Below are 22,766 nucleotides of genomic sequence, written 5' to 3'. Positions count from 1 at the left end.
CCGGTTTCACACATCCGGCTTTTCACCGGATTTGGCGCACACCAGTACCGTGTACACAGTACAATGGCAGCGCCGCAACTTCCGGGTCAAATGCTCCGGTCACATGACAGGATGTGACCGGTGCTTGTCGCCCTGCCATTGTACTGTATACACTGTACTGGCGTGCGCCGAATCCGGTGAAAAGCCGGATGTGTGAAACCGGCCTAAGGCTGCTTTCAGACATCAGTTTTTTGGCATCAGGCACGATCCGGCGAAAAAACGAATCAGTTGCATCAGCTTGACGTATCCGTTGTGTTACTGAGCATGCTCAGTTCAAAAAACCGGATCCGGCGGCCGTATCAGTTTTTCTTTTTTTTTTGCCGCATTACGCCAGATCTGGCGTCCATAGGCTTACATTATAAAACACGCCTGAGACGAAAAACGTTCCATCCGGCGCTAATAGAAGTCTATGGAGGAAAAAAAAAACAGATCCGGCGGCAACAGACGCTGGATCCGTTTTTTTTTCAGGTTTTTGCTGGATTGTGCCCGATGGCAAAAGGATGATGTTTGAAAGCAGCTAATGTGCAGTCATATCCAGGCTGCTAGAGAGATAAAAAATAAAAATCACGCAACATTTTAACAGGCTTTTACTGTCCAACCGCTTTGTGTGCGCAGCTCCCATGCGTCCCCCATGGAAACCGACGCAGTCATTTTCCTTTTTATCTATCCCCCCCCTTTTTTTTTTTTGCACAAAGCAAAAAAGTGATATGGAGACAAATAGGACAATTTTTGTTTGTTGTGGTCTGTTACCATGGAGACACATAGGTCTGCATAGAAGCTGTGGAAGGAAAACGACAGGCAAAGCTGCTTCAATTTTCATTCGAAATTTATTAGAATAGTAAAAAAAACAAACAAACCTGTAAATAATGCAAATATGGATTTGAAGGCGCTAACATAAAACACTAGAGCTGTCTGTACAACAGAAAAAAAAAAAAAAAAAAAAAAAAAAAGATTGACACCATCAACCCCCCCCCCGAAAGCCACAAAACACACTTTAGTTTGCCATCTACCAACAGTGCTTGTGCTCAGCCTCCTGATACACATGCACGCTCGGTTCAGATGAGTGTGCAATGCATGTATTGAGAGTGCACGCGCAGTGCAAAAAAACCGCATCCGGCGTCCATAGGCTTGCATTGTGATTTGCGCTGCATTGCGCCGGATTTGGCGCGATGCGTTTTTTCGCCGCACAAAAAAAACGTGCCAGGCAACATTCCATCCGGCCGCCGCATGGGCTAAATACGCCGCATCCGGCAAAAAACTGACGTAACGCAAGGCCATGCGGCACAATATGGCGCTAATGCAAGTCTTTGGGGAAAAAACGCAACCGTCGGAAAAAAAACCCGGTTGCGTTGTTTCTGCAGAGTGCCGTATTGTGCCGCACAGCAAAAACCGGATGTGTGAGAGCAGCCTTATCTGCTTCGAGTACCATGGATCGGATATGCTTAAACAGAACTGGTCATCAGGTTTCTCACCAATGAGATGCGGCCACCACCAGTGAGCCCTTATATAAAGCATTCTAGATAACTGTATATATGAGCCCAGACCTCTCTGTGTAATGTAACAAACACCTTTATTATACTCACCTGCAGGGTGGTCCGGTCAAATGGGCACCGCTGATCTTGGTCCGGCGCTTCCTTCATCTTGTGCAGTCGCTGTCCCCCTTCCAACTCCCATGTGCAGGACGCATCCTACATCATCTACACAGTGCCCTCCATCACGCTCCTGCGCATGCGCACTTTGGTCAACTTGGCTGAGGGCAGAGCAAGTCACTGTAATGCGCAGGCGCGAGGAAAGGTCAAACACCGCCCGCGCATGTGCACTACAGGACTTTGCGCTACCCTCAGCCGGGCAGATGAAAGTGCACATGCGCAGGAGCACGATGGAGGACACTATGTGGATGATTTAGGACGCGTGATCCACACAGGGACGGGAAGGAGGACGGCGACTGCACGGGAGGACCCAAGACCACCACGCAGGTGAGTATAATAAAGGTGTTTCTGACATTCTTCAGAGCGGCCTGGGCTCATATATATATATTATATATATACATATATATACATACACATACATACACATACATACACATACATACACATACATACACATACACTCACTGGTGATGGCCGCAGCTTATACACAAAAAAAAAAAAACCCAAAAACTGGTGACAGGCTCCCTTTACATCTAGCCTGAACCTTTTCCCTTAGCATTTGCCATTGTAGGAAAATTGGGTCAACCCAACCAAGTTCTGCAGAAGTTGCCGAGTGCAGCTTAGGCTAGGTTCACACTCCCGTTGTTTTGCTTCCGTCAGGTCCGCTGTTGCGACGCAATGACGGATACTTCATTTTTGAGATGTCAACTGACACAACGGATGTGTAATTTCACAAGATTCCGTTCACAGTAATCCGGTGAAAAAATGGATCCGTCGCCTCAGTTACATCCGTCGTGCATCCATTCTTTGACGGATGCGTTGTGATCCATTTGTGTTTGGGACAGCCCAATGGGTGTGCCAAACATGCTGGGCATGCTCAGTAGAGCATGACGGAATCCAGCACCATAGACATTCATTATAGCTTGTGACGGATTGTGACGGACACCTGCGGAGTCCGTTTTTTTTGCCGTTCCAAAAATGTTACATTCAGCGTTTCTCCCGCCTGACGGTCAGTCACTAAACGACTGAACCGTTCGCAGCGGATGCAACGCAAGGCCATCAGTCACAATCCATTGCTAATAGAAGTCTATGGGGAAAAAACTGGATTCCTGCAAAATATTTTGCAGGATACCGTAATTCCTCAAGGCGACTGATTGTGACTGATGCAAAACAACGGAAGTGTGAACCTAGCCTTTGTCTACTTTCACACATCTGGTTTTATCAGTGCGGCTAAATTATTATTATAGCGCCATTTATTCCATGGCGCTTTACAAGTGAGAGAGGGTACACGTACAACAATCATTAAAGGGAACCTGTCATCAGAAATTTAGCTATAAAGCTAAAAGTTCCCCCCTCTGCAGCTCCTGGGCTGCATTCTAGGAAGCTTCCTATAGTTTTTGTGGCACCTTTTATCCCAAAATAAACACTTTGTAAACTGGTACCTTTTCGTATGTAAATTTCTTAAATTTTCCATGTGGGCGGGCTGCCTGGGGTCCGTTGCTGTTCCTCCAGCATAATTACGCCGCCCCCGAACGCTGATTTTGAAAGCTCATGACACCGCCCCTGGGTGCCCGTGGTCCCGCACATGCGCTGTTCCACAGTAGCGGTGCCGTTCACTGTGTGCACGTGTGACCGCTGTGACGCTTTGCGCGGGCACGAGGTTATGGGCGGCGCTGTTAGTGTCATCAGTAAGTGCCGCCCATAACCTCGTGACCGCACTTTCCCCTATTCCTCCAGCGCTCCTCCCATCTATTTCCTGCTGCTGAGCAGGATGGGAAGGAGGTGACGTCCGGTCATCGGGCCAGCGAGCGCTTGCGCATAACGCTGGAGGAATCGGGGAAAGTGCGGTCACGAGGTTATGGGCGGCACTTACTGATGACACTAACAGCGCCGCCCATAACCTCGTGCCCGCGCAAAGCGTCACAGCGGTCACACGTGCACACAGTGCACGGCACCGCTACTGTGGAACAGCGCATGCGCGGGACCACGGGCACCCAGGGGCGGTGTCATGAGCTTTCAAAATCAGCGTTCGGGGGCGGCGTAATTATGCTGGAGGAACAGCAACGGACCCCAGGCAGCCCGCCCACATGGAAAATTTAAGAAATTTACATACGAAAAGGTACCAGTTTACAAAGTGTTTATTTTGGGATAAAAGGTGCCACAAAAACTATAGGAAGCTTCCTAGAATGCAGCCCAGGAGCTGCAGAGGGGGGAACTTTTAGCTTTATAGCTAAATTTCTGATGACAGGTTCCCTTTAACAGTACAAAAGACTGGTATAGGAGGAGAGAGGTCCCTGCCCGCGAGGGCTCACAGTCTACAGGGAATGGGTGATGGTACAATAGGTGAGGACAGAGCTGGTTGCACAGTGGTAAATCCGGCTCTAAAACCTATGCAACGCATGCGGTGAAAAAAAATGGATCCTTTGCGCAAGTTTTTACATGCGGCCCGTCCGGCTTTTGCCGGTTGCGGCAAGCTACTGAGCATGCGCAGTGCAAAAACACACATGCGGCGGCCGGATGCAGTTTTGCCGCATCCAGCATCCATAGGCATGCATTGGAAAAAGCGGCGCATCGGCCGGATGCAGCACGATGCGTTTTTTTTTTTTTGCCGGGCAAAAAAACCTTGCCAGGCAACGTTTCATCCGGCCGCCGCATTGGCTAAATATGCCGCATCCGGCAAAAACCAGACTGAACGCAAGGCCATGCGGCACAATCCGGCACTGATGAAAGTCTATGCGGAAAATACGCAACCGGCGGCAAAAAAAAACCTGTTGCGTTTTTTCTGCAAAGAGCCGGATTGTGCCGCACAGCAAAAACCGGATGTGTGAAAGCAGCCTAAGGCTAGTTTCACACTTGCGTTGGACGGGATCCGTAGCATTGCGTTGTGTGACGCATGCAACGGATGCGTTGCATATAGTGGCACAACGCATGCTACAGATCGTACAAAATAACGCAATCCGTTGTAGTTTTTTTTCCTTGACTTTACACATCTGAGCATGCGCAGTTGTGTAAAGACAGCTGCGTTAACGGAATACATCAAATGACACATTCTAACGGAATCCGCCACCATAGGCGTCCATTATAAAAACAACGGACGCCTAACGGATTCCTGCAGGTTGCGTTTTTTTTACACTCCGCCAAGCGCAGAAAAACGCTACATGCTGCGTTCCATCCGCCCGACGCAGCGTCAAAATAACGACGCTGCGTCGTCCAGCGGATGCAACGCAGACACTTGCGTTACAGTGCGTCGTCCATACAACTCTATGGAGAATAGCACTGTCCGTTAACGGACTACTCTATTCTCCATAGTGACGGAATGCGCTGAACGCAAGTGTGAAACTAGCCTTACATGGCCGTTCTTGGGTACTGCAATTCAGCGAATGTGACCCAAGCGGCAGTAGCCAAGAACGGCCCCCTACACGGTGTACGGAGGGGCAATGTTCTGCTCCGTGCACCCTACAGATATGTGATCCGTGGAGACCACCCCCGAACCGATATTGACGACCTATAATCAGTTTCTCGTGACGCTCCAGATGTGTATAGAACAGTAAATACCACAATCCCTAAATACACATACAGAGTCACTAATAACCCCCATCATCAAATCCCAGTGACCCCATTTCCAGGAATGCACAAACGAATGACGACTCCTGAGTCAGAGGAAATAGGATTAGGGCCGTCTCCTGACTTCCGACCATGCCGCGCACACATGTAATCTGCATTGCTGAAAGCCAGCGAACCCATACAGTACGGGGCCCTTCAGCCGGTCCCCAGGAGTCGTCCCCCCCCCCCCAAGAGAAGGAGAGTAAAACGAATTGGGCATATTGTTCTCTCCCCTAAGATGTCGGGTACAGGACGGCCCGGGACCCAGCATGACTAATCCCTGCTCAACTTTCACCCTATTCCAGGCGTCCGGGGCCAGGCAGCTGCTCCCGAGCCTACAAGCTCCTCAATGGGGGGGGCTGCACAAATGCACTGGTTTAGATTTGCCCTTCGCAAAGTACAGTATTGCTGTAAATACCCCCGAAAGTGCATAACACGACCCCCCCTTCAGAACAGTAAAGGCATCCGGGGAGGAGAGAGGGCGGGGGGGGGGGGGGGGATTCTGCAATATCCCGAAATTCTCACACATTTCTGCATTGTATTGTTTGCAAAAGCCGGCGAGGAAAAGCAGGCCCCGAGCGCCTCTCATTCACCCTGCGAGGAGCAGCTCCTTTATATTAGCATTCCTCTGCCGTTATTATACAGAGCCTTTCACCGCCGCCGACTGCAGAGCTGAAATCTGCATGATACGGCCTCCTCTACAGCCATCGCTGGTGAGCACCGAGGGCATCGCGTGCGAGCAACAACCCACGACGCTGCTGATGGCACAAGGACGTGCGACCAAGAGCACGGAGACCCCGAGACGACTGCACGGTACGGAGGCAGGAAAACCGCTAACAATCCTGCTCGTACAAAGGAGCGATTGCAAAAATAGACCGGACAATTGCTATACAAGCAATTCCTCCATATCTCCCAACACATGACCGCTGCTGCTGCGGATCATTATGGTCCCCGCTAGGCGGTGGTAGGATGGGCGCTTTTGTGTTCGTACATTTTAAACACCAGCGGTGCGAATGCTCTTTTGGCTGAGAGCCATCCACTCCGGCTCCCCCATACACACTGAACCCAATTAAGCATGCAGGTGCGTTCAATGGGGGGAGGGGAGTGAGGAGCCGGTATAGGGGGCTCCAACACAGATAGCCTCCTGGACTTACTCTAATGAGTATGGAGGCCATTATTGATTATGCTTTGCTTATACAGCACCATCATATTCCGCGGCGCTGTACAGACATCACTGTCCCCATAGGGACTCAATATAAATTCACTACCAGTCTTTGGAGTGTTTAAAGGAACCCGAGGAAACCCCCTGCAAACACCGTAGATGTCATTGGGGAGGGATTTGAACACAGGACCAAATCACTGCAAAGCAACAGTACTAACCACCCTCGAGCTGCCGTACAGTGCTAACAACCACCGAGCCGCCATACTGATGTTGTCGTCGGGGAGGGGGGGGAAAGTAAGGAATTGAACACAGGACCTCAGCGCTGCAAAGCAACACTGCTAACCCCCATGCCGCCGTACAGTGCTAACAACCACCGAGCCGCCATAGAGATGTTGTCGTTGGGGGGGGGGGGGGGGAGTAAGGAATTGAACACAGGACCCCAGCGCTGCAAAGCAACACGGCTAACCCCTATGCCGCCGTACAACGCTAACAACCACAGAGCTGTGCTGTACAGATGTTTTCGTTGTGGGGTGGAGGAATTCATCACAGGACCTCAGCGCTGCAAAGCAACAGTGCTAACCACTGAGCTGTTGTGCAGCGCTAAACAACCCTGAGTCACCGTACAGATCTGGTCATTAAGGGGCATTTGAACACAGGACCCCAGCACTGCAAATCAACAGTGCTAACAACCACCGAGACGCTGTACAGATGTCACTTGTGGCCTTTAAGCACAGGACCTGTGCCCTGTAAAGCAACGGTGCTAACCACTGAGCCTCCGTGCAGCGATAACCACCCCCGAGACACCGTACAGATGTTGTCATTGGGGATATTTGAACACAGGACCCAAATTCTGCAAATCAACAGTGCTAACCATCAAGCCACCGTACAGCGCTAACAACCACCGAGCCGCTGTAGAGATGTCATTTAGGGCATTTAAACACAGGACCCCGGCCCTGAAAAGCAACGGTGCTAACCACTGAGCCGCCGTGCCGAGCTAAACATCCCTGAGTCACCGTACAGATGTTGTCATTGAGGGCATTTGAACACAGGACCCTAGGCCTGCAAAGCAACAGTGCTAACTACTGAGCCGCCGTACAGATGTTGTCATTGGGGACATTTGAACACAGGACACAAATGCTGCAAAGCAACAGTGCTAACCACCGTGACACAGTACAGTGCTAACAACCACCGAGCTGCTGTATAGAAGGGGTCAATGGGGGCATCTGAACACAGAACCCCAGCGCTGCAAAGCAACAGTGCTAACTACAGAGCCGCCGTGCAGACTTAAGCTCACCCGAGCCGCCATACAGCGCTAACCACCACCGAGCCACCCATAGGCTCCTATAGTCCTCCAGGTGCAGTGTACGCTATAAAGCCTCATTCAGATGTCCATGTGTCGCGGTCAGAGAGTTCGGACCTCGATACACGGACTGGATGAGGGTCTCCTCATCAACATGACAGCCTCAAATATGCCGTTGATGTCCACAAATTTGGGTTTACACTTTTTTTGGTTGAGCTGAGCTTAAACTGTGATGCACAGACGTACGCAAAGAATTAAGACGAACATTGCGTGCAAACCTTAATTTAGCCAATGTAGGAGCAAACCACAGCAAGTATGAAACTAAGATTCAGAGTCCCAATGCCAACAAGTGCCCCAGAAACTGTAGTGATGAAGACACCTGGGTCGAAGGGAGACCCAAATTAGATTCATCAGTAGGGCGGCACGGTGGCTCAGTGGTTAGCACTGCAGTCTTGTGGTGGCTCGGTGGTTAGCACTGCAGTCTTGTGGTGGCTCGGTGGTTAGCACTGCAGTCTTGCAGCGCTGGGGCCCTGGGATCAAACCTCACCAAGGACAACATCTGCAAGGAGTTTGTATGTTCTTCCCGTGTTTGCGTGGGTTTCCTCCGGGTTCTCCAGTTTCCTCCCACACTCCAAAGACATACAGATAGGGACTCTAGATTGTGAGCCCCAATGGGGACAGCGTTGCCAATGTATGTAAAGCGCTGTGGAATTAACAGCGCTATATAAATGAATAAATATTATTATATCAATATATAATATACTTATTTAGTTCACTATTATAAGACCGCTGCATTAGAGATACATACAGTGGCAACACTGTCCCCATCGGGGCTCACAATCTAAAGTCCCTATCTGTATGTCTTTGAAGGGTGGGAGGAAACCAGAGACCCGGAGGAAACCCACGAAAACACGGGGAGAACATACAAACTCCTTGCAGAGGTTGTCCTTGGTGGGATTTGAACCCAGGACCCCAGCGCTGCAAGACTGCAGTGCTAACCACTGAGCCACCGTGCCTCCCTTCTATGGGAGTCATTCCTGTTAATTATTAAAAGGATGCAACCTCAACCCTGGTCCGTCACAAAAAGATGGCCGCCCATAGTGACAGCCAAACCGATTAGAGCCAGAGATGGAGATGTACGCTGGTCAATAAACAGACAATAAGATTAGAAATGAAAACCAACCCATGAATGTGGGCGCCTGCAACGCCCCAAGTCATTGGGATTAATCCAGACCTCTCCGGAGGTCAGCAGCCGCATGGAAGACATCTCCTCAGACTGAGGCTGCAATAGGACACAATCAGCAGCGGATCCAGCAGGAAGACAACTCACTTCCCAGTCCTATGGAATCCATTAAAAAAGAAGAAATTGTATCCAAATCTGTAGAAATGGCACGGCGGTGCCAACATCTGCCCTTCCAACTCACGACCCACCGGCCACGTGAATGGGCCCCTGTATTCTGCCAGAATACGTTAGTAATGGAAGACGATTCTCGTACGTATACATTTTTTTTTTTACTTGCAGGACACCCATGCAGGATTCTCCATAATTTGCAATGCATTAATTAGCACTTACAGGGGGAAAAAGGTGTCAAGTTAAACGCAAAAAAATGCATGTCAATCACCCTTGTGCACTAGGAAGCAAAAAGCTGAAAAACCTCCCTCCTCCGGCGGTGTGCACACAGGAACGATCCAAAAACAGCAGCGCCCTGCGCAAATGGTAGAGTTTTAAACCGCAAAGGGTTAAATCCGCAGCCTAATGTTAACATGCCACAGACACGGTGGAGGAAATTCATAGAGCGCTGGTACTGTAACATCGCGGATAATCGGATGGGAAAATCTGTTAAAGGGAACCAGTCACCACTTTTTCGGCCTATAAGCTGCGGCCACCACCACCGGGCTCTTATATACAGCATTCTAACACGCTATATATAAGAGCCCAGGCCGGGGGTATAACATAAAAACACTTTATAATACTTACCTAACGATCGCACGGTGGGCCTTTATGGGCGTCTTGTTGGCCGGTGCCTCCTCTTTTGGCCATCTTTGTGCTACTTCTCTAGCCGTGGTGCATGAGGGGTCCAACATCATACACCCGCCGGCATTCAGGTCCTGAGCAGGCAGATCAAAGTATTGTAGTGCGCCTGCGCAGGACCGGCGAGTGTGTATGTTGTAGGATGCGTCATGCACACGGGCTTCAGAAAGAGGATGAAGATGGCCGAAAGAGGAGGCGCCCGCACCGGACAACGGAGACGCCCATAAGGCTCACCGCGCGACCATTAGGCAAGTATTATCAAGTGTTTTTTATGTTATACCCCCGGCCTGTGCTCTTATATACAGCATGTTATAATGCTGTATATAAGAGCCCGGTGGTGGTGGCCGCAGCTTATAGACCGAAAAAGTGGTGACAGGTTCCCTTTAAGTAATGGCCTAGTAACAAATGGTGGCACACCGGGAACTCAGTGCGGTACTGAAAGTTACAAGGGACCCAAATAACGGGAATCACTGCCAAGTCCACAGCCAACACCTAAGTCTAGGGCTATGTGCGCACGCTGCAGATTTGGTGCAGAAATGTTCTGCATGAAATTTGAACTTGCTGGCAGAAAAACGCATAAAAAACCCCACATGCCTTTTTTTAATGGAAGTCAATGGGTGAAAGGGTTAAAAACCGCCCCTACCATTGACCGGCTGCAGATTATTTTCTGAACCAAATCTGCAAGGAAAAAATAAGCAACGTGTGCACAGCAGAATTCTCATTGACTTTGCTGGCATGAAGATACACAAAGATTCGGGCCACAATCTGCATAAAAAAAAAGCACTGTGCGCACAAGGCCTAAAGCTGCACCAGACCCAGAAGATTAACCGATTAGACGCCGCTACCAATTGTGACAGTAGAACGTACGAGGCCGGGAACTGAGGTCACTCAGACGCCCCCCTAACATGATTGGGACTCTCCACCATTATTGTACGCCTCAGAAGGGGGCTAGTCTGCGCGTCATAAAGCAGGCCGCTTTCCCACTGCGTTTCGATCTTCTGTCCGAACCTCCCGTAAAACGGGTTTCAGACGTATGCGCCACTGGGGCCATTGACTATAATGAAGCAGACGGAATCACCGTGTGCTCTGTCGTGCACCATTTTTGGGGACATACGCTTGCTGGAGGCGGACACACAGACATAATAGGCCCCTTTCACACATCAGTTTTTTGCCATCAGTCAAACTGTTTTCTCGACGGATCTGTCGCAGATTGTGGCTAAACTGATGCGACAGATCTGTTTTTTGACGGATCCGATTAGCTGGGGGCTAAGTAATAATTGGAGCATGCTCAGTTAAAAAACGGAATCCGTCATTTGACGGATGACGATTGATCCTGCGCCCATAGGCTTCCATTCTACCAAACGACAGACGGTGACGAATCCTGCGCCCATAGGCTTCCATTCTAAGAATGATGGACGGTGACGAATCCTGCGCCCATAGGCTTCCATTCTACCAAACGACAGACGGTGACGAATCCTGCGCCCATAGGCTTCCATTCTAAGAATGATGGACGGTGACGAATCCTGCGCCCATAGGCTTCCATTCTAAGAATGATGGACGGTGACGAATCCTGCGCCCATAGGCTTCCATTCTAAGAATGATGGACGGTGACGAATCCTGCGCCCATAGGCTTCCATTCTACCAAACGACGGACGGTGACGAATCCTGCGCCCATAGGCTTCCATTCTACCAAACGACGGACGGTGACGAATCCTGCGCCCATAGGCTTCCATTCTACCAAACGACGGACGGTGACGAATCCTGCGCCCATAGGCTTCCATTCTACCAAACGACGGACGGTGACGAATCCTGCGCCCATAGGCTTCCATTCTACCAAACGACGGACGGTGACGAATCCTGCGCCCATAGGCTTCCATTCTACCAAACGACAGACGGTGACGAATCCTGCACCCATAGGCTTCCATTCTACCAAACGACAGACGGTGACGAATCCTGCACCCATAGGCTTCCATTCTACCAAACGACAGACGGTGACGAATCCTGCGCCCATAGGCTTCCATTCTACCAAACGACAGACGGTGACGAATCCTGCGCCCATAGTCTTCCATTCTACCAAACGACAGACGGTGACGAATCCTGCGCCCATAGGCTTCCATTCTACCAAACGACAGACGGTGACGAATCCTGCACCCATAGTCTTCCATTCTACCAAACGACGGACGGTGACGAATCCTGCGCCAATAGGCTTCCATTCTAAGAACGATGGACGGTGACGAATCCTGCGCCCATAGGCTTCCATTCTACCAAACGACAGACGGTGACGAATCCTGCACCCATAGTCTTCCATTCTACCAAACGACGGACGTGACGAATCCTGCACCCATAGGCTTCCATTCTACCAAACGACAGACGGTGACGAATCCTGCACCCATAGGCTTCCATTCTACCAAACGACAGACGGTGACGAATCCTGCACCCATAGGCTTCCATTCTACCAAACGACAGACGGTGACGAATCCTGCGCCCATAGTCTTCCATTTTACCAAACGACAGACGGTGACGAATCCTGCGCCCATAGGCTTCCATTCTAAGAATGATGGACGGTGACGAATCCTGCACCCATAGGCTTCCATTCTAAGAATGATGGACGGTGACGAATCCTGCGCCCGTAGTCTTCCATTTTACCAAACGACAGACGGTGACGAATCCTGCACCCATAGTCTTCCATTCTACCAAACGACAGACGATGACGAATCCTGCACCCATAGTCTTCCATTCTACCAAACGACAGACGGTGACGAATCCTGCGCCCATAGGCTTCCATTCTAAGAATGATGGACGGTGACGAATCCTGCGCCCGTAGTCTTCCATTTTACCAAACGACAGACGGTGACGAATCCTGCACCCATAGTCTTCCATTCTACCAAACGACAGACGATAACGAATCCTGCACCCATAGTCTTCCATTCTACCAAACGACAGACGGTGACGAATCCTGCGCCCATAGGCTTCCATTCTACCAAACGACGGACGGTGACGAATCCTGCGCCCATAGGCTTCCATTCTACCAAACGACGGACGGTGACGAATCCTGCACCCATAGTCTTCCATTCTACCAAACGACGGACGGTGACGAATCCTGCGCCCATAGGCTTCCATTCTACCAAACGACAGACGATGACGAATCCTGCACCCATAGGCTTCCATTCTACCAAACGACGGACGGTGACGAATCCTGCGCCCAAACGACAGACGGTGACGAATCCTGCACCCATAGGCTTCCATTCTACCAAACGACAGACGGTGACGAATCCTGCGCCCATAGTCTTCCATTCTACCAAACGACAGACGGTGACGAATCCTGCGCCCATAGGCTTCCATTCTACCAAACGACAGACGGTGACGAATCCTGCACCCATAGTCTTCCATTCTACCAAACGACGGACGGTGACGAATCCTGCGCCAATAGGCTTCCATTCTAAGAACGATGGACGGTGACGAATCCTGCGCCCATAGGCTTCCATTCTACCAAACGACAGACGGTGACGAATCCTGCACCCATAGTCTTCCATTCTACCAAACGACGGACGTGACGAATCCTGCACCCATAGGCTTCCATTCTACCAAACGACAGACGGTAACGAATCCTGCACCCATAGGCTTCCATTCTACCAAACGACAGACGGTGACGAATCCTGCACCCATAGGCTTCCATTCTACCAAACGACAGACGGTGACGAATCCTGCGCCCATAGTCTTCCATTTTACCAAACGACAGACGGTGACGAATCCTGCGCCCATAGGCTTCCATTCTAAGAATGATGGACGGTGACGAATCCTGCACCCATAGGCTTCCATTCTAAGAATGATGGACGGTGACGAATCCTGCGCCCGTAGTCTTCCATTTTACCAAACGACAGACGGTGACGAATCCTGCACCCATAGTCTTCCATTCTACCAAACGACAGACGATGACGAATCCTGCACCCATAGTCTTCCATTCTACCAAACGACAGACGGTGACGAATCCTGCGCCCATAGGCTTCCATTCTAAGAATGATGGACGGTGACGAATCCTGCGCCCGTAGTCTTCCATTTTACCAAACGACAGACGGTGACGAATCCTGCACCCATAGTCTTCCATTCTACCAAACGACAGACGATGACGAATCCTGCGCCCATAGGCTTCCATTCTACCAAACGACGGACGGTGACGAATCCTGCGCCCATAGGCTTCCATTCTACCAAACGACGGACGGTGACGAATCCTGCACCCATAGTCTTCCATTCTACCAAACGACGGACGGTGACGAATCCTGCGCCCATAGGCTTCCATTCTACCAAACGACAGACGATGACGAATCCTGCACCCATAGGCTTCCATTCTACCAAACGACAGACGGTGACGAATCCTGCGCCCATAGGCTTCCATTCTACCAAACGACAGACGGTGACGAATCCTGCGCCCATAGGCTTCCATTCTACCAAACGACAGACGGTGACGAATCCTGCGCCCATAGTCTTCCATTCTACCAAACGACGGACGGTGACGAATCCTGCACCCATAGCCTTCCATTCTACCAAACGACGGACGGTGACGAATCCTGCACCCATAGTCTTCCATTCTACCAAACGACGGACGATGACGAATCCTGCGCCCATAGTCTTCCATTCTACCAAACGACAGACGGTGACGAATCCTGCACCCATAGGCTTCCATTCTACCAAACGACAGACGGTGACGAATCCTGCGCCCATAGTCTTCCATTCTACCAAACGACAGACGGTGACGAATCCTGCACCCATAGTCTTCCATTCTACCAAACGACGGACGGTGACGAATCCTGCGCCAATAGGCTTCCATTCTAAGAACGATGGACGGTGACGAATCCTGCGCCCATAGGCTTCCATTCTACCAAACGACAGACGGTGACGAATCCTGCACCCATAGTCTTCCATTCTACCAAACGACGGACGTGACGAATCCTGCACCCATAGGCTTCCATTCTACCAAACGACAGACGGTGACGAATCCTGCACCCATAGGCTTCCATTCTACCAAACGACAGACGGTGACGAATCCTGCACCCATAGGCTTCCATTCTACCAAACGACAGACGGTGACGAATCCTGCACCCATAGGCTTCCATTCTACCAAACGACAGACGGTGACGAATCCTGCACCCATAGTCTTCCATTCTACCAAACGACAGACGATGACGAATCCTGCACCCATAGTCTTCCATTCTACCAAACGACAGACGGTGACGAATCCTGCGCCCATAGGCTTCCATTCTAAGAATGATGGACGGTGACGAATCCTGCGCCCGTAGTCTTCCATTTTACCAAACGACAGACGGTGACGAATCCTGCACCCATAGTCTTCCATTCTACCAAACGACAGACGATGACGAATCCTGCACCCATAGTCTTCCATTCTACCAAACGACAGACGGTGACGAATCCTGCGCCCATAGGCTTCCATTCTAAGAATGATGGACGGTGACGAATCCTGCGCCCGTAGTCTTCCATTTTACCAAACGACAGACGGTGACGAATCCTGCACCCATAGTCTTCCATTCTACCAAACGACAGACGGTGACGAATCCTGCACCCATAGTCTTCCATTCTACCAAACGACAGACGATGACGAATCCTGCACCCATAGTCTTCCATTCTACCAAACGACAGACGGTGACGAATCCTGCACCCATAGTCTTCCATTCTACCAAACGACAGACGATGACGAATCCTGCACCCATAGTCTTCCATTCTACCAAACGACAGACGGTGACGAATCCTGCACCCATAGTCTTCCATTCTACCAAACGACAGACGATGACGAATCCTGCACCCATAGGCTTCCATTCTACCAAACGACAGACGGTGACGAATCCTGCACCCATAGCCTTCCATTCTACCAAACGACGGACGGTGACGAATCCTGCACCCATAGTCTTCCATGCTACCAAACGACGGACGGTGACGAATCCTGCGCCCATAGGCTTCCATTCTACCAAACGACAGACGGTGACGAATCCTGCGCCCATAGTCTTCCATTCTACCAAACGACAGACGGTGACGAATCCTGCGCCCATAGTCTTCCATTCTACCAAACGACAGACGGTGACGAATCCTGCACCCATAGTCTTCCATTCTACCAAACGACAGACGATGACGAATCCTGCACCCATAGTCTTCCATTCTACCAAACGACAGACGGTGACGAATCCTGCACCCATAGTCTTCCATTCTACCAAACGACAGACGATGACGAATCCTGCACCCATAGGCTTCCATTCTACCAAACGACAGACGGTGACGAATCCTGCACCCATAGCCTTCCATTCTACCAAACGACGGACGGTGACGAATCCTGCACCCATAGTCTTCCATGCTACCAAACGACGGACGGTGACGAATCCTGCGCCCATAGGCTTCCATTCTACCAAACGACAGACGGTGACGAATCCTGCGCCCATAGTCTTCCATTCTACCAAACGACAGACGGTGACGAATCCTGCGCCCATAGGCTTCCATTCTACCAAACGACGGACGGTGACGAATCCTGCGCCCATAGGCTTCGATTCTACCAAACGACGGACGGTGACGAATCCTGCACCCATAGGCTTCCATTCTACCAAACGACGGACGGTGACGAATCCTGCGCCCAGTCTTCCATTCTACCAAACGACGGACGGTGACGAATCCTGCGCCCATAGGCTTCCATTCTACCAAACGACAGATGGTAACGGATCAGTCGCTGTTTTTTCGACATACACAAAAAACGTTACTGTGGACGTCGTCTCCGTCCGATGGACAAACATTTTTCGACGGATCTGTGATGTCATCCGTCGCTAATACAAGTCAATGAGAAAAACTGATCCAGCGGCATCAGTCACCAAATCCAGCTTTTTCAAAATTCGACGAAATGTGACTGATGGCAAAAAACGGATGCGTGAAAAGGGGCCTCAGACTGCGTCTGGGTGTCCGTCTCCAGAAAGCGTATACTCCCAAAAATGGTGCACAACAGAGCACATGGTGACGCCATCTGCTTCATTATAGTCAATGGCTCTAGTGGCGCATACGTCTGGAACCAGTTTTGCGGGGGGTTTCGGACGGAAGCCCCGACAGGACCAGTGAACGACGGTCAGAACGCAGTGGAAAAGCGGCCTAACAGTCCTGCATGGTACTGCAGATTCAAGTCTCCAAAGAGAAATGTAAAAAAAAAAAAAAAAAAAATTAAAAAAAGATTTCATATCATCCCTTTTCTTACCCAAAAGAATAATGCAAAATCTAAATTTTTTTTATTTTATTTTTAAGTTAGCATTTGCTATCCTCACGTGCGCAAAAACTAATATACTTATCCCATACAGTGAGCGCTGGCGAAAAAAAAAATATATATATTTTATATATATCTCTCTCTCTGTCTCTATGGGCAACATGGATATGAAAACAATAAAAAAATTATATATATATTATTTTTTTTATTTTATTGTTTTCATATCAATATTGCCCATAGAGAGATATATATATAAAAAGTTTTTTATTGTTTTCATAGTCATGTTGCCCATAGAGATATATATATATATATATATATATATATATATATATCTATCTATCTATCTATCTCTCTAAGGGCAACTTGGATATGAAAACAAAAAAATATATATATATTTTTTTTTTTTTAATTAGCACACAATACAACGAACACCGGCAATAAAAAAATTGAAAAAAAATAAATAAAGTATTGTTATGGACACCAAACCGGTGCGAATAAGCCCCACAGCTGTGATACAATGTGAGGCCAGAGAAGTTACAGGCGAGGAGCCTGGAGGAAATAAAAAGGAAGTCAAAGAGGGGCCCAGTGGGAAGGAGACACGTAGGGGCCAGTGCACAGGACCACAGTGTGCTTGTACCCAGCTTTCCCACACCCCTGCATGGACACCTGTCCCCAGAGCCGGAGTGCATGCTGGGAGTTGTAGTTTTGCAACAGGTAGCAAAATGATGGCTAAAATCTAACGGCTGCAGATGCAGAAAATCCGTCTGAGTGTGTACAGAGGCGGCAGGACAGCGTATCCCGCCTGTAGATATAAGCATATAATGGACACCACGTACAGGGCCCGCACTACACACGGAGCAGACGCAGAAAGGCGATCCCGCCAAGTTTCAGGCCCAGCCGCCCACCTCCCTCACTCACCCCCTCCCTGCACGGGGAACATGAAGCGGCGGCGGGCAGGCCGGGGAGCGGGCGCGGAGACACGGACGGCGGCCGAGGAGGGACACACGGGGCGCGCGGTCAGTCACCTGTCTGTGGCATCCTCAGTCTGCGCTGGCGGAGGTGAGAGCTGCTCCTGGCTGGCAATCAATGGACACAGACGGGCAGCACACGGCGGCGACAGGCCACTCCCCCTTCATCTACAGCAACACGCCCACCAGAGAGAGAGGAGGGGGCAGGACACGCCCCTCGCTTCGCAGCAGCCCGCGGGAAAATCTCCGGCCTGTGATTGGCTGCGAGGGGGCGGGGAGGCAGCAGCGGCGACACCGGACATTTCAAATGTAACGTTTGTGGTGTGACGTCAGGAGGGAGGAAGGATGGCGGAAGAGTGGGGGGGAGGAGGGCCGTTATCAATGCCGGAACATTACTGGCCCGACAGGAGGAAAACGTGTAACAGTGAGGGCAGAATCCCACCCGCACTGACGTCAGTGGCGTCACCGTGCAAAACGTCATACGTCATCACAGTGACGTATCGTGCAATATGTCATCACCGAGGCAACTATCTACGTCATACGCCCTCTGGTGACATTTCTATACATCGCCCTCTGGTGGCTGTAGATACTTCTATATGTCGCCCTCTGGTGGCTGTAGATATTTCTATACATCGCCCTCTGGTGGCTGTAGATATTTCTATACATCGCCCTCTGGTGGCTGTAGATATTTCTATACCTCGCCCTCTGGTGGCTGTAGATATTTCTATACATCGCCCTCTGGTGGCTGTAGATATTTCTATACATCGCCCTCTGGTGGCTGTAGATATTTCTATACATCGCCCTCTGGTGGCTGTAGATATTTCTATACATCGCCCTCTGGTGGCTGTAGATATTTCTATACCTCGCCCTCTGGTGGCTGTAGATATTTCTATACATCGCCCTCTGGTGGCTGTAGATATTTCTATACATCGCCCTCTGGTGGCTGTAGATATTTCTATACCTCGCCCTCTGGTGGCTGTAGATATTTCTATACATCGCCCTCTGGTGGCTGTAGATATTTCTATACATCGCCCTCTGGTGGCTTTAGATATTTCTATACATCGCCCTCTGGTGGCTGTAGATACTTCTATATGTCGCCCTCTGGTGGCTGTAGATATTTCTATACATCGCCCTCTGGTGGCTGTAGATATTTCTATATGTCGCCCTCTGGTGGCTGTAGATATTTCTATACATCGCCCTCTGGTGGCTGTAGATATTTCTATACATCGCCCTCTCGTGGCTGTAGATATTTCTATACATCGCCCTCTGGTGGCTGTAGATATTTCTATACATCACCCTCTGGTGGCTGTAGATATTTCTATACATCGCCCTCTGGTGGCTGTAGATATTTCTATATGTCGCCCTCTGGTGGCTGTAGATATTTCTATACGTCGCCCTCTGGTGGCTGTAGATATTTCTATATGTCGCCCTCTGGTGGCTGTAGATATTTCTATACATCGCCCTCTGGTGGCTGTAGATATTTCTATACATCACCCTCTGGTGGCTGTAGATATTTCTATACATCGCCCTCTGGTGGCTGTAGATATTTCTATACATCACCCTCTGGTGGCTGTAGATATTTCTATACATCGCCCTCTGGTGGCTGTAGATATTTCTATACATCGCCCTCTGGTGGCTGTAGATATTTCTATACATCGCCCTCTGGTGGCTGTAGATATTTCTATATGTCGCCCTCTGGTGGCTGTAGATATTTCTATACATCGCCCTCTGGTGGCTGTAGATATTTCTATATGTCGCCCTCTGGTGGCTGTAGATATTTCTATATGTCGCCTTCTGGTGGCTGTAGATATTTCTATACATCGCCCTCTGGTGGCTGTAGATACTTCTATATGTCGCCCTCTGGTGGCTGTAGATATTTCTATACATCGCCCTCTGGTGGCTGTAGATATTTCTATATGTCGCCCTCTGGTGGCTGTAGATATTTCTATATGTCGCCCTCTGGTGGCTGTAGATATTTCTATATGTCGCCTTCTGGTGGCTGTAGATATTTGTATATGTCGCCCTCTGGTGGCTGTAGATATTTCTATACATCGCCCTCTGGTGGCTGTAGATATTTCTATACATCGCCCTCTGGTGGCTGTAGATATTTCTATATGTCGCCCTCTGGTGGCTGTAGATATTTCTATACATCGCCCTCTGGTGGCTGTAGATATTTCTATATGTCGCCCTCTGGTGGCTGTAGATATTTCTATACATCGCCCTCTGGTGGCTGTAGATATTTCTATACATCGCCCTCTGGTGGCTGTAGATATTTCTATACATCGCCCTCTGGTGGCTGTAGATATTTCTATACATCGCCCTCTGGTGGCTGTAGATATTTCTATACCTCGCCCTCTGGTGGCTGTAGATATTTCTATACATCGCCCTCTGGTGGCTGTAGATATTTCTATACATCGCCCTCTGGTGGCTGTAGATATTTCTATACATCGCCCTCTGGTGGCTGTAGATATTTCTATATGTCGCCCTCTGGTGGCTGTAGATATTTCTATACCTCGCCCTCTGGTGGCTGTAGATATTTCTATATGTCGCCCTCTGGTGGCTGTAGATATTTCTATATGTCGCCCTCTGGTGGCTGTAGATATTTCTATACCTCGCCCTCTGGTGGCTGTAGATATTTCTATACATCGCCCTCTGGTGGCTGTAGATATTTCTATACATCGCCCTCTGGTGGCTGTAGATATTTCTATACCTCGCCCTCTGGTGGCTGTAGATATTTCTATATGTCGCCCTCTGGTGGCTGTAGATATTTCTATATGTCGCCCTCTGGTGGCTGTAGATATTTCTATACATCGCCCTCTGGTGGCTGTAGATATTTCTATATGTCGCCCTCTGGTGGCTGTAGATATTTCTATATGTCGCCCTCTGGTGGCTGTAGATATTTCTATACATCACCCTCTGGTGGCTGTAGATATTTCTATATGTCGCCCTCTGGTGGCTGTAGATATTTCTATACATCGCCCTCTGGTGGCTGTAGATATTTCTATACATCACCCTCTGGTGGCTGTAGATATTTCTATATGTCGCCCTCTGGTGGCTGTAGATATTTCTATACATCGCCCTCTGGTGGCTGTAGATATTTCTATACATCGCCCTCTGGTGGCTGTAGATATTTCTATACATCGCCCTCTGGTGGCTGTAGATATTTCTATACATCGCCCTCTGGTGGCTGTAGATATTTCTATACCTCGCCCTCTGGTGGCTGTAGATATTTCTATATGTCGCCCTCTGGTGGCTGTAGATATTTCTATACCTCGCCCTCTGGTGGCTGTAGATATTTCTATACCTCGCCCTCTGGTGGCTGTAGATATTTCTATACCTCGCCCTCTGGTGGCTGTAGATATTTCTATATGTCGCCCTCTGGTGGCTGTAGATATTTCTATACGTCGCCCTCTGGTGGCTGTAGATATTTCTATACATCGCCCTCTGGTGGCTGTAGATATTTCTATGTCGCCCTCTGGTGGCTGTAGATATTTCTATACATCGCCCTCTGGTGGCTGTAGATATTTCTATATGTCGCCCTCTGGTGGCTGTAGATATTTCTATATGTCGCCCTCTGGTGGCTGTTCCCCGTCCTCGCCCTCTGGTGGCTGTAGATATTTCTATATGTCGCCCTCTGGTGGCTGTTCCCCGTTCTCGCCCTCTGGTGGCTGTAGATATTTCTATATGTCGCCCTCTGGTGGCTGTAGATATTTCTATATGTCGCCCTCTGGTGGCTGTAGATATTTCTATATGTCGCCCTCTGGTGGCTGTTCCCCGTCCTCGCCCTCTGGTGGCTGTAGATACTTCTATGTCGCCCTCTGGTGGCTGTAGATACTTCTATGTCGCCCTCTGGTGGCTGTAGATATTTCTATATGTCGCCCTCTGGTGACTGTAGATACTTCTATGTCGCCCTCTGGTGGCTGTAGATATTTCTATATGTCGCCCTCTGGTGGCTGTTCCCGTCCTCGCCCTCTGGTGACTGGCTGTTCCCTCTCCTGCCCGCCTCCCCTGTATACAGGACACTGCCCAGCGGCCGGGGCAGAGGGAGCCGCCATCAGTCATTGCCAATGTCATTCACTGACTGCTAGTTGGAACCAGACTTGTCTGACGTCACGACACAAGGAGGAGGCTCCACCCACCGGCGGTAAACATGCGATGGTGATTGGCTGCCCAGTGTAATTGGATCTTTGGTGGACGATTATGTTCCTTACCGGCTCCGGTGGTCGTGCAGACCCTCCCCGATGTGTGAATCTGGCGGTCACACCGACATCACCGCGCGGACGGGCGGCGGCCGCAGAACGCTGCTGTCAGACTGGAGGGGTTTTTTTTTTTGGCGGGAACGTCAGTAAGTGCAGGGGGCGTGGTCTTCGTGTTTACAAGCTGTCACCGCGGAGGGAGGAGGGTGGCACAGCGCGATGCCATGGCGACGGTGCCAGACGTGTGGGCACGTACGGGGCCAGACCCGGGCATATGGGAGCACGGGGGCTCCACGGGCAGTACACGGCTGGCAAAAGTCACTTCCCAGCACCGTGGGTAGTGACTTTTGCATGACATTATGTAACGTCACAGACCGCAGCAGCAAGACATAGACATTCACAAACTGCGTCATCTGTGTCACCGCACCCCTCCCCCCAAAATGCAATGAAAAGTCATCAAACCCCCCCAAAATAGTACCTATAGAAAACTGACAAGACCGCCCCCAAAAAATGTAAGACCTCCTCGGAGACCTCACCCCGAAAAACGTTAGACCATCTCGAAGACTTTGCCCCA

The 22,766-nt window shown here is 50.0% G+C and overlaps 1 protein-coding gene across 1 annotated transcript in view; it reads right to left on the bottom strand.

The window, feature by feature from the left end:
* The window catches only part of NSD2 (nuclear receptor binding SET domain protein 2), a 235,518-nt gene extending 217,257 nt beyond the window's left edge, over positions 1-18,261 (bottom strand). The window contains exon 1 of the mRNA XM_075346808.1: positions 18,054-18,261. The gene's annotated coding sequence lies outside the window, so the exon portion shown is untranslated. The remainder of the gene's footprint in view (positions 1-18,053) is intronic.
* Positions 18,262-22,766: the final 4,505 nt, after the last annotated feature.

This window comes from Anomaloglossus baeobatrachus, chromosome 1, assembly GCF_048569485.1.
Source record: "Anomaloglossus baeobatrachus isolate aAnoBae1 chromosome 1, aAnoBae1.hap1, whole genome shotgun sequence".
NCBI classification, from domain to species: domain Eukaryota; kingdom Metazoa; phylum Chordata; class Amphibia; order Anura; family Aromobatidae; genus Anomaloglossus; species Anomaloglossus baeobatrachus.
Note: the sequence above shows the minus strand (reverse complement) of the source record. Positions and strands in the feature narration are given on the sequence as shown.